Source organism: Schistocerca nitens, chromosome 1 (genome assembly GCF_023898315.1).
Source record: "Schistocerca nitens isolate TAMUIC-IGC-003100 chromosome 1, iqSchNite1.1, whole genome shotgun sequence".
In the NCBI taxonomy this organism is placed as follows: domain Eukaryota; kingdom Metazoa; phylum Arthropoda; class Insecta; order Orthoptera; family Acrididae; genus Schistocerca; species Schistocerca nitens.
The window spans coordinates 1019979521-1019995570 of NC_064614.1; positions in this window are offsets into that span (position 1 = coordinate 1019979521).

Sequence of the window (16050 nt, forward strand, 5' to 3'; positions counted from 1 at the left end):
CCGTGAATCTACTTTATTTACTAGCGATTCATCAAGAACATTAACACATCTAATCACACTATGTGAGCGTGGAAGTAGTTGCCAGGGAGTAACTGATGAAATCAAAATGAAATTGGTTTTAACAAATGTGAATTTTATTCCCAAAAGCTTTCTTTTCTTTTTTTTTTTTTTTAAGAAACAGATTTAAAATTATAAGCAGAAAGTGCCCTCTAAATATCAAGTTACAATTTATTCAGAGGCAGAAAGAAACAAATTTTTGATTGTATGAGCTTTCGGGCTGAGAACCTTGCCGCTCCCTTTTGACACGGCCGTAGTCACGACCGCTCACAACAACCTCTGAAAGACTACACAGGTGCAAATCTGCAACACACCAGATTACCTTAAAGTAAAAGTTTTAACAATTCGCACAAGCACACCAACTATGCACCCCGTAGGAGGGATGGAAATGGTACAAAACTAAAATTAAAAGATTAACTTGCCACGGAAGGTGCAACTTGATTTTAACTTCTAAGAAAAGTCTTACGGTGGAAGGGTGGCAACTTTATATACTAAAATGACCATTCAAATAAAAGCCCATGAAATACAATCTTACATAAAATTATACAAGGTTGGCCAAACATGCTCTACAGTACACATATACCGCCTCTCAAGATGATAGGCAAGATAAAATCAACTTCAGGAATTACACTACAAGCCATAAATACGTTATCACACCGAATACGACAAACATGATAGAGGCAGCTATTAACGTACGGAAGATTGATAGGGAGATAACCGAACAACCCGAACCGCAGGTTGCTCTAACCCGCCCCTACTCCACAAGGGAAAAACGGACCACCCAATTTATAAACAACCACCTTCCCGCGCGTGGGGAAACGGAGAAGAATGGTAGGACGACCCCTAAGCAAAACGGCTGGTTACCTCACCAAGAAAACAAGTAGAATATAAAAAGAGTAAAACAAACAACATATCACCAACCACTTAACTTCTAATAAACTGCGATTTCTGGCGAAGACCTGGCGCAGCACCACCAAATCGTTCTCCCGAACTGTCCGCTGCCAGCGGCTTCAACGGACGCAGGAAGGAGCGCTGATCTCCCGTCTCACTGCGTCGCAGGTCGCACCGACCAGCCCGATGTCGTGGGTCGACTCCTGTTGCTCTCGTGTCGACCGCGAACCACTACCCCTCGCTATACGGCGCGGCCCACTGGACTCACGTGGCGACCTCACATGCGCCGACGCTCAAGGCGAACAAGTCATCTTGTGAGTCAGTGCGCGACCGACCAACCGATCGATCCAAGCGCCAATGACCGTTGGCTGAGCAATTCGAGCAGACTGGCGACCTAATGCACAGACTCAGATGCCGGAACTAAGCCCCCGACCGGGCGACCACTCGTTGAGTTCTCTCACTGCGCCACAAATTCGGACGAGAGACAGACTAGCAAGCTGGGGACGAGTGACTGACCCCAGACTGACTCCAGGCACACCGAGACTGACCTCCTGGCGAGCTCATAGAGCCCCTTACATGCACGTGAACAGGCAACCTTTCCCATTTCCCACCAGAGGGAGACATCAAAGCTGCGATTGCCACAGCGGCGCCACCGCCAGAAACGGAGGGCGACTGCTTCACACAACGAACTGCAGCGCAGGATCTTCCTAATTATGGAGGATTTTCCAATGTCACTAACTACACACTTGAACCCAATGTGTATGGTGGTTCTGAAACAAAAATATTTAGTACAGGTAACACTTGGTTGTGTGTTGTAGAATAGAGGGTACCCCTTCCTCACTGAAATATTTTAGGGCATGTATGACGGCGGCTGTTATTCTGATTTCTAATCGTGACTTGATCCTAGATATCCTTACCTTGCAGGGCCTGGATTCACAGGCACTTCTGTCAGATATCTCCGTGCGTGGCAAGTGGTAAGGATTGGTCATTACAACTGAGGGAGTATGTTACTGCTTTAATGTCCTGCTAAAGGAATACAAAGTTTGAGGTAAATCCGTGATCCCAGCGCCGTGGCCTTCTCTTGCTAGTTCGCGCTGCTCCGCTCACATATATGCGTGAGTCGCCGGCAGACGGCGTGGCGTAGACCTCTCGGCGCTCACGCATCCCACAGGTGGCCTCCCGTGGCCAGACCGCGCTGGTACACTTGGCGGCTAATTCAAACACACACTCGCGGCGACACCACACACGTTGCACTCGAACTCATGCTCACTAGTCGCAGAGTAGAACAGTTTCCCTAGTGCACTTGTATTCCGTATGGGAGTTGCTCATAATGGTTTACAAATCTCTTCTGTAACGTTTTGATTAAGAGGAAAAATCGAGATCAGAATAACATTTCTTTATTATGATCAGCTTCGGCTTATGTCAAAGCTATCCTCAGATTTTTAGGCCTCCTACGACTGGTGCTATCAACTCCTCGGTTTTTCTTGTGATTCCACGATTGTACACTCTCGCGATCGTGGTATCACGTGAAAAACCAGAAGTAGGGGGCTCAAAAAATCTGAGGATGGTTTTAACATAACCTGAAACCAGTCACAATAAACAAATGTTATTGTGATCTTGACTATTGTTTTTAACGAAAGTATAGCACCAGATCCACGGACAATGTTCTCTAAATTTATCATCTTCTGTAATGAGTTTCATTGATTCATACACTCTCTGACAACGTTTTATCATCTTTTATTAATTCGTTTGTTCGTAAATTTTCCATACAGCATTCTATAAACTGTGCAATGACTCATTCTACGTCTAAGCAGCTATTGCTCGCATGATAAATAAGTAAATAAAAAGACGACATCGATTTGAAGGCTGTTTCAATGGACATTTATTTGAGCAGGATTGGCAGGGGAATAAAAAGTTAACCACGTTTGGTCACGGACGAAATTATTTGGTATGTTGAATACAATTTAGGTTATAAATTCTGATGACTGTCCTCACCAAGTGGGAATGATTCCGGTGTCAGGCCTAAATGTGTTATCAGACATAAGAGAGAATATACCTAGTAGAATACTTATGCTGCACATAAGAAAACTTCTGCAGTAGCGCTACAAACACAACTCATATGGGAATTACCGAGCTTTAAAGTGACGTCTCGTTCTATTTTTCACTTTGCTAAAGCGTATATTCAGGTTAGGGTTTATGTAATATAGTCCACCTCGTTTCAGACTACAAGTCATGAATCCAGAAGTAGTCGTCGAAGATCACATGTAATACTTCTGCAAGAGTCCCGTTAAACGTCGACGACACCGTCATTAGATGATGATGATGATGTTTCGTTTGTGGGGCGCTCAATTGCGCGGTTATCAGCGCCGGTACAAATTCCCAACCTTTGCTCAGTCCAATCACGCCACTGTCATGAATGATGATGAAATGATAAGGACAACACAAACATGCAGTCATCTAGAGGAAGGTACCGATATATCTGGCACTTTTCCGCCCTTTCACAAGAGTTTCATGATGGTGCAGGATCTCATCAATTACAATTTTCAATCACTGACCTGATAGCGACCCTGTAATTAAGCTTGAAAACATTATTACGAAAATCAGCATGATAAATCACTAATACCACTAACGGCGGGTTGTCGTAGCAGTTTTGATATGTAGATGCACTTACACATGAAGATATTTGTATGTGATAACAGGGTGTAACTAAATTGCCTTTACCGACATTGGGGACTTGTAGTGGGGACCAAGACGGTTATGTTAAGCGTAGGAACTCATGTATGGACACTTACCACAACACACATTCCAATCTCCCGCTTTTTCTGCGCCACTGACAAAATTATTACGTACGCCATTCATCTATCACCTGATGTCCCATGCCTCCTACGGGTTTGTTTACATAATTGAGTTTTCGATCTGCCCAGAGAGGTTTGTACCTGCTGTTGTGCTTCTGGACTTTGTTCATACTGCAATACTGTACAGTAGTGGTCATTCACTACAGTACAGAATGCTAGCAGGGTTGTGGCTATGGTGGGCGCTGGAAGACGGGGGATTGGTGGTCATGTGTACCGGAACATGGTATGGACGTACCGTGTCTGTGTTGATGTCGGTGCTCGTCACATCGAACGCCACATGTAGGTGTACTCAGACTACAAGTGATAGGAGCCAGAGAGCAGCATGTGTTGTGGTATTCTGCGTGTAGAGGGAAAACGTTACCTTTTTCGAACATGAGTTCCTATGCTAATCTTAACCGTCTTGGTCTCGACTAAAAGCCGTCAAAGCCTGTGAAGTGGATTTAGTTACATCCTGTATAGTAATAAATACATCACCTGCATCAGTCTTTACACTATAATTATAGAAAGTTTTAAACATGACTGCGTAGTCAGCGACCATTTACAAGTTAAAGCAATTACAGCCCTCGGTCACCAAAATTAATGGTGGAGAGTATTTCGTACGAATATTAACACCTTTTTCGTATTAGATCCGCTCAGTTATCTCTCACCTACCAATGTCGCATGGTCTTTCTTGAAAACTTGTTCCCTAAAGTCACCCGACAGGGTCTCAGAAGTAGAACTTCATTTTTATTCTGATGTTCCCAATTCGTTTCTCGAAATATCTCAGTAACGCTGTGGGATGTACTGACCTGTTACTTTGCTAAGATCCTTTATTCCCCAATTAGTTTGATATCTGCTGTGTACCTTCTTAATAATGACACCAAATCTATAAATGTAGAGTAGGACTCTAAACGAGATCGGACTAGTATCTGCCATATGATTTCGCTTGAAATGCTCTGCAGCATCAATGAAATCTTTCAGATAATTTGAGTCTTAAATTTGCGTTGCCTTCGACTAATTACACATGTCCGCCCAATTTCGTAGCCCCCTCTCTCAATATCGCTAATATATAAAAGTTTGACTAGCTCCAAATGTTTACCATGGACTAAAAATAGTAAAGTCGTATGGCGTGCCTCGCTCGAAGACATGTGTCAAGGAGTCGGGAATGGGTTCCACAATGGAACATTTCCTTGCAGACATATGAGTTTTCTTTGGTAGGCGTATTTGGAGGGTTTAAGAGAGTGTGCCGGCCGGTGTGGCCGAGCGGTTCTAGGCGCTACTGTCTGGAACCGCGTGACCGCTACGGTCGCAGGTTCGAATCCTGCCTCTGGCATGGATATGTGTGATGTCCTTAGGTTGGGTAGGTTTAAGTAGTTCTAACAAGGGAACCTCCCCATCGCACCCCCCTCAGATTTAGTTATAAGTTGGCACAGTGGATAGGCCTTGAAAAACTGAACACAGATCAATTGAGAAAACAGGAAGAAGTTGTGTGGAACTGTGAAAAAATAAGCAAAATATACAAACTGAGTAGTTCATGGGAAGATAGGTAACTTCAAGGGGAATGGGAACGCAGGAGCGCCGTGGTCTCGTGGTAACGTGAGCAGCTGCAGAACGAAAGGTCCTTGGTTCAATTCTGCCATTGAGTGAAAAGTTTAATTTTTTATTTTCAGTTTATGTGACAAACTCTTATGTTTTCATCACTTTTTTGGGAGTGATTATCACATCCACAAGAAAACCTAAATCGGGCAAGGTAGAAGAATCTTTTTACCCATTCGCCAACTGTACAAGTTAGGTGGGTCGACAACATATTCCTGTCATGTGACGCACATGCCGTCACCAGTGTCGTATAGAATATATCAGATGTGTTTTCCTGTGGAGGAATCGGTTGACCTATGACCTTGCGATCAAATGTTTTCGGTTCCCATTGGAGAGGCACGTCCTTTCGTCTACTAATCGCACGGTTTTGCGATGCGGTCGCAAAACACAGACACTAAACTTATTACAGTGAACATAGACGTCAGTGAACGGACGGACAGATAATAACTATGCAAAAATAAAGAAAGTAAAATTTTCACTCCAGGGAAGACTTGAACCAAGGACCTCTCGTTCTGCAGCTGCTCACGCTACCACGGGGCCACGGCGCTCCTGAGCTCATATTGTTCATGATGTTGCTTATGTGACCCATGGACTACTCAGTTTGTATATTTTGCTTATTTCTTCACAGTTACACACAACTTCTTCCTGTTTTCTCAATTGATCTGTGTTCAGTTTATCAAGGCCTATCCACTGTGCCAACTTATAACTAAATCTGAGGGGGGTGCGATGGGGAGTTTCCCTTGTAAGTTCTACGGGACTGATGATCTCAGCAGTTAAGTTCCACAGTCGTCGTCCGCCCCCCGGTAGCTGAGTGGTCAGCGCGACGGACTGTCAATCCTAAGGGCCCGGGTTCGATTCCCGGCTGGGTCGAAGATTTTCTCCGCTCAGGGACTGGGTGTTGTATTGTCCTAATCATCATCATTTCATCCCCATCGACGCGCAAGTCGCCGAAGTGACGTCAAATCGAAAGACTTGCACCAGGCTAGCGGTCTACCCGACGGGAGACCCTCGTCACACGCCATCATCATCATCCATAGTCGTCAGAGCCATTTAAGAGAGTGTAATGTTGAAAGTTGATGATTACAGAAGGGAGAGGCACCGGATAGAGGCACCTTCTACACAAATAGCACAAAGTGGCCCACCGAGCTTTACGGCCCCATTCGGCGGACGGTTCACCATCTAATTACCCGCACTTCATGAATCGAGGCTATTGGCGCCAATACTGGCAATGAGGAACTTTCGTCCCTCCATTTATTGGCCAAATATCAGTAGTGAAAATTTTACCACGACCAGGATTCGGACCGGTTTACCTCTGTGTCGAGCGCCACTTCAAAGGCGTGCGTCAGTATATCTCGGATAGGGAGCGAGGTTGCTATGAATAGGTTAGTGGATACTGACGCTTTGGAAATTTTCTTAAATGAAACTACCATGTAGTACAGCACGCAGATATGTTAGCTCGTTCTGCAGATCTTCATTATGACCCAACCAGGAATGTTTCTAATAAATCATAAACATTGCAGCATATTCCGACAAACTGCTAAGTACCACCTACAAAACGTTCATAGGAAGAGTGGAAAATAAAACGTATTGGGAGATTTTCTCCACAGAACGAGTTTTCATTGCTGCAGTGTTCTCAGTACTCTGTTGCATGACTTATTCGGATTATATAATCATAGAGAAAATACTTCAAACATTCGTTAGTAGAAGTTGTGTGATCTTTGTGCCAAAAAGTGCTTCAGGGGTCCAAGCGTCATTCCAATGCATACGACTGACTTCTTTGATTGTAACGATGGTGCTCCTGAAACGTTGTTGTAGATGATAAAATTTTGTCTGTCTTCCAGCCGCATCCAGTGGTTTAAAATCCACGAGCTGTTGGCCGTGTTCTCATCGGCCATTGTTAAATGACTGCTGCTGCCGTCCTTATATAGTAGCGATTTCTTCATTGACGTCACTGATGCTCGCTCCAGCGCCATATGTGGTAATATTTTCATTGCGCGCTTGCCGCGCCCGCTTCAACTTTCCGATGGCAGGGTTCCAAGCTGTGCTCAGCTGCAGGCCGCCGTCTTTGTTGAGGATGTTGTCGGAAATTTTTAACCCGAGCGGTTCTTTTATAACACTGTCCCAAAAACTACTAGTCCGTGTAATAACACATGTCTCGGCAATTGCAATATGGCGTCCCTTTTCTGAACCACGTTCCGCCACCGCTGATTTCTCAGGCTACCGTAGGCGAAAATATCTCTGGTGTTCCACACGGCACTTTTCAATAGTATGTACACTCTGTCCGATATAGAACTGTCCACAGTGACACAGTATTTTATATACTCCTGGCGTTCTGCGTCCAACATCGTCTTTCACGGGCCTTATTAGCTGTCGAATTTTAGCCGGCGTTCTAAAAGTCGCGTCGCTTTATGCTTTTCTAGCACCCGGATAATCTTTCCTGTTATTGTCCCACAGATCGGGAATAACGGAAGTTTCTTCGTGGTCTCCTCGTAGGTCATTTGCTTATGTTTCTTCGGCAAGATGACTTGCGAAATCTGGCGGTTCTTATAGCCGTTTTCTTTGAAGACTTTCCGTAAGTGTTTCAGATCCTTCGGAAGGTTTGCAGCGTCTGTAACAGGTTTCGCTTGATGCTCCACTGCCCTCAGAACAGAACTTTCCTGCGAAGGGTGGTGATAGCTGGTACCATCCTGATATCGGTCTGTGTGGGTGGGTCTCCAATAAGTACTCCATCTGAGACATCCATTTCCTTTCTGGTGGACAAGGATGTCTGGGTAAGGCGAGGCACCATCTGTCTCTGATTCCATCGTGAATCTGGTGTTACTATGGATGCTGTTGGTTTAGTTGCAAAATTCTACAAGATATTCACGCCCATGAGGCCAAAAATTTGTGACAACACCCTGATTGAAGCTAGCGGCCTGCAGCGAAACGTAGCTTGCAACCCGGCCATTGGAAAGTTGAAACGGATGCGGCTAGCGCGCATCGAAAACATTACCATATATGGCGCTGGATGGAGCGCACGTGACGTCAATGAAGACAGCGTGGCTACATAAGGATGGTAGAAGCAATCATTCGACAGTCACCACCTAACAATGGCCGAGGAGAACTCAGCCGAAAACCAGTGGATTGCAAACCACTGGACACGGCTGGAAGCCTGATAAAATTTGATCAGAATTTGAAAGGTGAAAGTTTCTCAGGCTTATTTATTCATTCGTATATTGCTGTCGATGCATGCATGTAACATCCCCAAATGCAGTATGATCCAAATGTCTTATACTCAGTGATCTCAAATAGCTATTAAAAGTCTTTACTTTGAAACAGAAGAATGGAAAAAATGTCAAGGAATTCAAAAGAGGGAAGGTTACTGCAGGTGTAAGCCACAAGATATTTCGTCTGAAATACCGGCCACAAATGTCAGTTGGAGAAGAGAAAGACCTGGTTATGATGTTACCGTTTGTCCTTCAACAAAACAGGGAATTTTGCAGCAAACTGTTCCACATCTGATCCCACCAATGGAGTTTTATGAGAAACAGAAGTCAGTACTGATAATAATGAAAAACTTTTGTAAGTAATTTACTTTTGGTACACTTTTGTAAAAAAAAAGGTAAAAGAATTGAGGAAAGATTCAACTTAGTGCATCTGTTTGTTGGATCATGGAACAAAAGCTCTTTTAACGTACTTAGAAACAGTCAGTTGCCTGGTATGGAACTCAGAGATATTACTTTTCTGTTTGTCTTATTATTTTTTGCGATGATGAGTTAAGAAGCACAATTCTGTAGTATCAGAATAGCTTCTCAGTTTTGGATACATTTAAGTTATGTACAAAAACAGATATGTTAGTTTTTGATATTGCTCACAAATGTGAGATTTGGCTCCTACTAAGATTTTCTCTTCCATTCTTAATATTTCCTTCACCATGCAGAAAAATGTATTTATTAATCCTCACATTGGTCGCTGATTACAGAATTAGAGGTTTTCGTTCGGAGACTATATCCTTTAACCAGGAATAAAATCGTAGCATCCAAACAAACAATACCACGGGAGTAGTAATAATCTGCGCTTGACATAATATAGATTGATTCAGAACCAATTTGCCAAAATGAATGTTTTGCTGCGATTATAGTAATCACTTTATTTCAGAAATACACGTTTAGACTGAAAGGTTAACTGTCACAGTTCATACAGACGTTCGCAAACGTTCGATGTGTGCTCCACTTGGGACACGGCAGATGTCTATCCGGCAGATATCCATCCGACAGAAGTCGGCATTTCCTGCCAGATCCGTACCATTGTTGCCCGATCAATTGAGTTAATCGCGCCGGCTGGTATCCGTGCCTGTAATTGAAAAAGTGTCATGCTAATCTCGCCATTGCCAAAAAATTCCGGAATATTCCCCCGTTCGGATGTCCGGAACGGCTCTGCCATATGGGAGGTGAATGAGAATAAGACTGAATAACTAACGAAATGATAACGTTATACATGTGGGGGCGTGAAAGACGTGGGATACGGATGGACTAAGGAATGAAGAAGTCCCCTGAAGTTCTCTAAAGCTATAGATATTTCGTTAAGGAATAGCTCAGTAGGCAGTTGAGCTGAAGAAGAATAGACATCTCTAAAAACGGCAGTCACAGACGTTGGAAAGAAAAACATTGTTACAATGAAGGTAATAGCCTGTAAAGTATGGGTAACAGAAGAAATAATTCAGATGATCGATGAAAGAAGGAAGAACAAAAACGTTCAAGGAATTTCAGGAATGCAGATATACAAGTCACTTAGGAACTAAATATATAGGAAATACGAGGAAGCTAAGACGAAATGTCTGAATGAAAAATGCGAAGAAAGAGAAAAAGAAATGACTGTCGGAATGACTAATACAGCATAGAGAATAGTGAACACAACCTTATTAACAAGGGGAATTCCACTGTTAAATGCTGAAGAGAGAGCGGATAGGGGAAAAAGTAGATTCAATGCCTCTATGAGGGGGAAGACTTGGTTGATGTGATTGAAGAACAAGCAGGTCTCGATTTCAGGGGATCCAATATTAGAATTGAAAGGCTTATGATCAAATGAGGCAGAAGGGATAGACAAGACTATCAGCCTTCTAAAATCACTGGCAGAAGTGGCAACAAAACGATTTCATGTTGATGTGTATATTGTATGAATCTGGTGATATACCATGACTTTCGAAAAATATCATATAGACATTTCCAAAGACTGAAAGAGCTGACAAGTGCGCGAATTATCGTACAATCAGCTAAATAAGTCATGCATCCAGTTTGCTGAGAAGAATAACATAAAGAAGATGGAGAAAGGAAAGGAGTATGTGTTAGTTGAGGATCAGTTTGGCTTTAGGAAACGTTAAGACGCCACGGAGGCACTGTTGACGTTAGGCTGATGATGAAAGCTAGACCAAAGAAAGATCGATGATGTCATGCATTTTTTGACCTGGGAAATACGTTTGACAATTTCAAATGGTGCAAAATGTGTGAAATTCTGAGGAAAATAGGGGTAAGCTATAGGGAGAGACGGGTAATATACAATATGTATAATAGCGAAGAGGGAATAACAAGAACGAAGTGCTTGGATTAGAAAGCGTGTAAGACAGGGATGTATTTCTACGCCCTACTGTTCAGTCTATACACCAAAGAAGCAATGATGGAAATGAAAGAAAATTTAAGGGGTGGATTTGAGATCCAAGATGAAGGAGTATCAATGATAAGATTCGCTGTTGGCATTACTATCATCAACGAACTGAGGAAAAATTACAGGATCTGCTGAATAGAATAAACAGTCTACTGAATAAACAATATGCATTGAGAGTAATCAAAGAAAGGCGAAGGTAATGAGAAGAAGCAGAAATGAGAAAAGCGAGAACCTTAACGTTGGGATCAATGGTAACACGGTAGATACAGTTGAGGTATTTTCCCACATAAGCAGTAAATTAACCCATGTCAGACGGAGCAAGGAGGACAGCAAAAGGAGACTAACACCAACAAGAAGGTGTTCCTTGCCAAGAGAAGTCTACTAGCATCAAACATAGGTCTTAATTGGCCGAAAAGAAATTTCTAGCAATGTACACTTGGAGCACAGCATTGTATGATTGTATGGTAGTGAAACATGAAGTGTAGAAAAACAGGACTGGACGGTCTGAAAGCTTTTGAGATGTGGTGCTACAGACCAATGTTGAAATTTAGATGAACAGATAATGTAAGGAACAAGGTGGTTATCCGCAGAATCGGAGAGGACAGGAATATGTGGAAAACACTGACAGCCGGCCGCTGTGGCCGAGCGGTTCTCGGCGCTTCAGTCCGCAACCGCGCTGCTACTACGGTCGCAGGTTCGAATCCTGCCTTGGGCTTGATGTGTGTGATGTCCTTAGGTCGGTTAGGTTTAAGTAGTTCTAAGTCTTATGGACTAATGACCTCAGATGTTAAGTCCCATAGTGCTTAGAGCCATTTGAACCACTTGAAAACACTGACAAGGAGAAGGGACAGAACGGTAGGACATCTGTAAAGACATGAAGGAGTAACTTTCACGGTACTAGATGGAGCTGTAGAGGGCAGAAACAATAGAAGAAGGAGAATACATCCAGCAAATAACTGAGGACGTAGTTTGAAAATGGTACTCTAAGATGAAGAGTTCGGCACAGGAGAGGAATTCGTTGCGGACCGCATCCAACCATTCAGCTGACTGAAGACAAAATATAAAATAACATGTCCCCCACACGTCCTGAAAAGAAAAATACATAGGTGCTAGGTCAGGCGACCGAGAGGGCCACAATATGAATGACACGTCTCTCGACCGAACACGGATAATCGATTGTGTGGCAGATGTTTGGTTCCAATGGTTCAAATGGCTCTGAGGACTATGGAACTTAACTTCTGAGGTCATCAGTCCCCTAGAACTTAGAACTACTTAAAACTAACTAACCTAAGGACATCACACATGTCCATGCCCGAGGCAGGATTCGAACCTTCGACTGTAGCGGTCGTGCGGTTCCAGACTGAGCGCCTAGAACCGCTTGGCCACTCAGGCCGGCGGTAGATGTTTGTCGAGATGACTATGTACGATGTTTTCCCACTGTGGCGTGGCCCCATTCTGCTGAAACACAAATTGGGAACCGCGCGGTCTATGGCTCCTTGCCACGATTCGCGCGGCTCCCCACATCGGAGGTTCGTGTCCTTCCTCGGGCTTGGATGTGTGTGTTATCCTTAGCGTAAGTTAGTTTGAGTTAAATTAAGTAAGTGTGAGAGCCTGGGGACCGTTGACGTCAGCAGTTTGGTCCCATAGGAACTTACCACAAATTTTCCAATAAAATTTGGTACCTCTACTGCCAACCAAGGCAACAGAGATAGCATATTGAGGTAGTTTCTGTCTGCAATGGCAGACTGTGCGAAGACGAGAGTACCACAGAGTCTGCAGTTGATTATAGAACAGAAAAAAATGAAGTATAGGAGAATGACGTTCATGTTACGGAAAAGCACCCGGGTTTTTTGTACCTCATGTCCTCAGATTGCGCTCGTTCATTTTGCCACAAGTAAAATGTGGTTCCGTCAGAGAACAAAAGTCTGTCTGCGAAACCATCCAGCACCATCCATGTCTGAAAGTCAATGCTTAAATGTCTCCATATAGTCTATGGGCTAGTTTTCACATTTACAACAGTTGAATTCCGTAAACCTTGAATTGCAGGCGCTTACGTAACCTACGCCACAGTCTTGATTGCGATAGATTCACTCTTCTGCTGGCAGGACACGTAAATTTTCTTGGGCTTCTTTCGTAGATTGTACGAATGTTTGCCACCACTTCATTCTCGACGGATGGCAGCCCCGTAGTTTTCTTCTTGCATGTGCATCCTGTCTCCTCGAATTATTTTGCCCATCAAGGAGTGTTGTGACGGTGTAGTGCCACTTTACGAAACTTGATCCGAAAATGTCTTTGATCAATGATTATTGATTGCGTTTCTGCGTATTCTTTGGCACAGTACGCCTTTTCCATCACAGATGCAACCATTTTGAATACCAACATCATCGATCTACAACAACAATGACTTTCCATCGTTTCATTGTTGCCAACCTATAATGCGAGGATTAATCTCTTAGTCTATACGTGTATGTCTGATATTAAGTGAGCACTATAATAACAGGAAAACTTTCGTTCTGTCCCATTCGTTTTGAACCACCATGTACTGTATATTACTATGAAGAGTACCGAATTAATGTAATATCGAATTTTGAGAACGCTTTTCTGTGTTGCAATTTGTCAGCAATCAACGAAGTACGTAGATGTGATATAAATGTACATGAAATACTTGTTCTTTGCCGCCGGGAACTAATTTCCGTACTATAAAGCTTAGAACGGAGAGTCAGATGTTAGTTTTGTGAATTCCACGAATTTTAACAGACGGTTAAAGTGCAATCTAATGGAACGAAAGTACGGGACTTTACTCTACAGCGCTAATTCAGTCCGCCACTCGTGCTACCTTGCTGCACCGAGGTGCTGGTGCGTGCAGTATCGAAAAAAAAAAAAAAAAAAAAGAAAACAGGAGAGAGCCAGCTATACATCAAGTGGATTAGTGTGCCGAGCGCGGTGAGTATGCGAACCGAGCTGCCAGCGTTAACTCCATGACGGTCGCCTGAGCGGCGGGTGGAGGAGCACACTTTAATCAGGTCAGCCAGACCGCACAGGCGAAGGGTAGCGAACGAGTCAAAGTGTCCACGAGGCACCTGCAACGGTAGACTCAATTCTGTTGGACGCTATGTCGAGTAGAATTCCAAAAGGTGAAGTTAGTTTTACTGTGAAACAGAAATCTGCTAGGCGGTACAACTGTCTCACAAAAAAATACAGCCATATTTATTAAGGATGTATGTTGAAGTTATTTCCATTATACGGAAGTTAGGAAGAAATTCCTACTACCGTCTGAATTATCACTGGAGATTGCTTTTCAACAGTATTTCTTGCGGCTTTTTCCATCTTCGCATGTCGCACACATATTTTAAAAGTTAATCTATACGCAGGGTTATTCACAAGTACTGTAGCGAGGTACTTTGGTGGAGTGGGGTTCAGCCTGGGATTGTGCGGCTGTGGGCTTACTTCGACAAACAACTGCTGTTAAAGCAAAAATATCTTCCTTCGCAATCTGATTTTAAATATTTGGTTCAGACAAAGTTCTTGAAGTATGGGCATAAGAACGACACAGTAAACAGCATATCCAGACACTCCGGGATGATGATGGCATTGAAACAGAGGATGACACTTGTGAAGCTGAAATACTATATACCTTTTTCCAAAGCTGTTTCACAGAGGAAGACCGCACTGCAGTTCCTTCTCTAAATCCTCGCACAAACGAAAAAATGGCTGACATCGAAATAAGTGTCCAAGGAATAGAAAAGCAACTGGAATCACTCAACAGAGGAAAGTCCACTGGACCTGACGGGATACCAATTCGATTCTACACAGAGTACGCGAAAGAACTTGCCACCCTTCTAACAGCCGTGTACCGCAAGTCTCTAGAGGAACGGAATGTTCTAAATGATTGGAAAAGAGCACAGGTAGTCCCAGTCTTCAAGAAGGGTCGTCGAGCAGATGCGCAAAACTATAGACCTATATCTCTGACGTCGATCTGTTGTAGAATTTTAGAACATGTTTTTTGCTCGCGTATCATGTCGTTTCTGGAAACCCAGAATTTACTCTGTAGGAATCAACATGGATACCGGAAACAGCGATCGTGTGAGACCCAACTCGCTTTATTTGTTCATGAGACCCAGAAAATATTAGATACAGGCTCCCAGGTAGATGCTATTTTCCTTGACTTCCGGAAGGCGTTCGATACAGTTCCACACTGTCGCCTGATAAACAAAGTGAGAGCCTACGGAATATCAGACCAGCTGTGTGGCTGGATTGAAGAGGTTTTAGCAAACAGAGCACAGCATGTTGTTATCAATGGAGAGACGTCTACAGACGTTAAAGTAACCTCTGGCGTGCCACAGGGGATGTTATGGGACTATTGCTTTTCACAATATATATAAATGACCTAGTAGATAGTGTCGGAAGTTCCATGCGGCTTTTCGCGGATGATGCTGTAGTATACAGAGAAGTTGCAGCATTAGAAAATTGTAGCGAAATGCAGGAAGATCTGCAGAGGATAGGCACTTGGTGCAGGAAGTGGCAACTGACCCTCAACATAGACAAATGTAATGTATTGCGAATACATAGAAAGAAGGATTCTTTATTGTATGATTATATGATAGCGGAACAAACACTGGTAGCTGTTACTTCTGTAAAATATCTGGGAGTATGCGGGCGGAACGATTTGAAGTGGAATGATCATATAAAACTAATTGTTGGTAAGGCGGGTACCAGGTTGAGATTCATTGGGAGAGTCCTTAGAAAATGTAGTCCATCAACATAGGAGGTGGCTTACAAAGCGCTCGTTCGACCTATACTTGAGTATTGCTCATCAATGTGGGATACGTACCAGATCGGGTTGACGGAGGAGATAGAGAAGATCAAAAGAAGAGCGGCGCGTTTCGTCACAGTGTTATTTGGTAAGCATGATAGCGTTACGGAGATGTTTAGCAAACTCAAGTGGCAGACTCTGCAAGAGAGGCGCTCTGCATCGCGGTGTAGCTTGCTGTCCAGGTTTCGAGAGGGTGCGTTTCTGGATGAGGTATCGAAT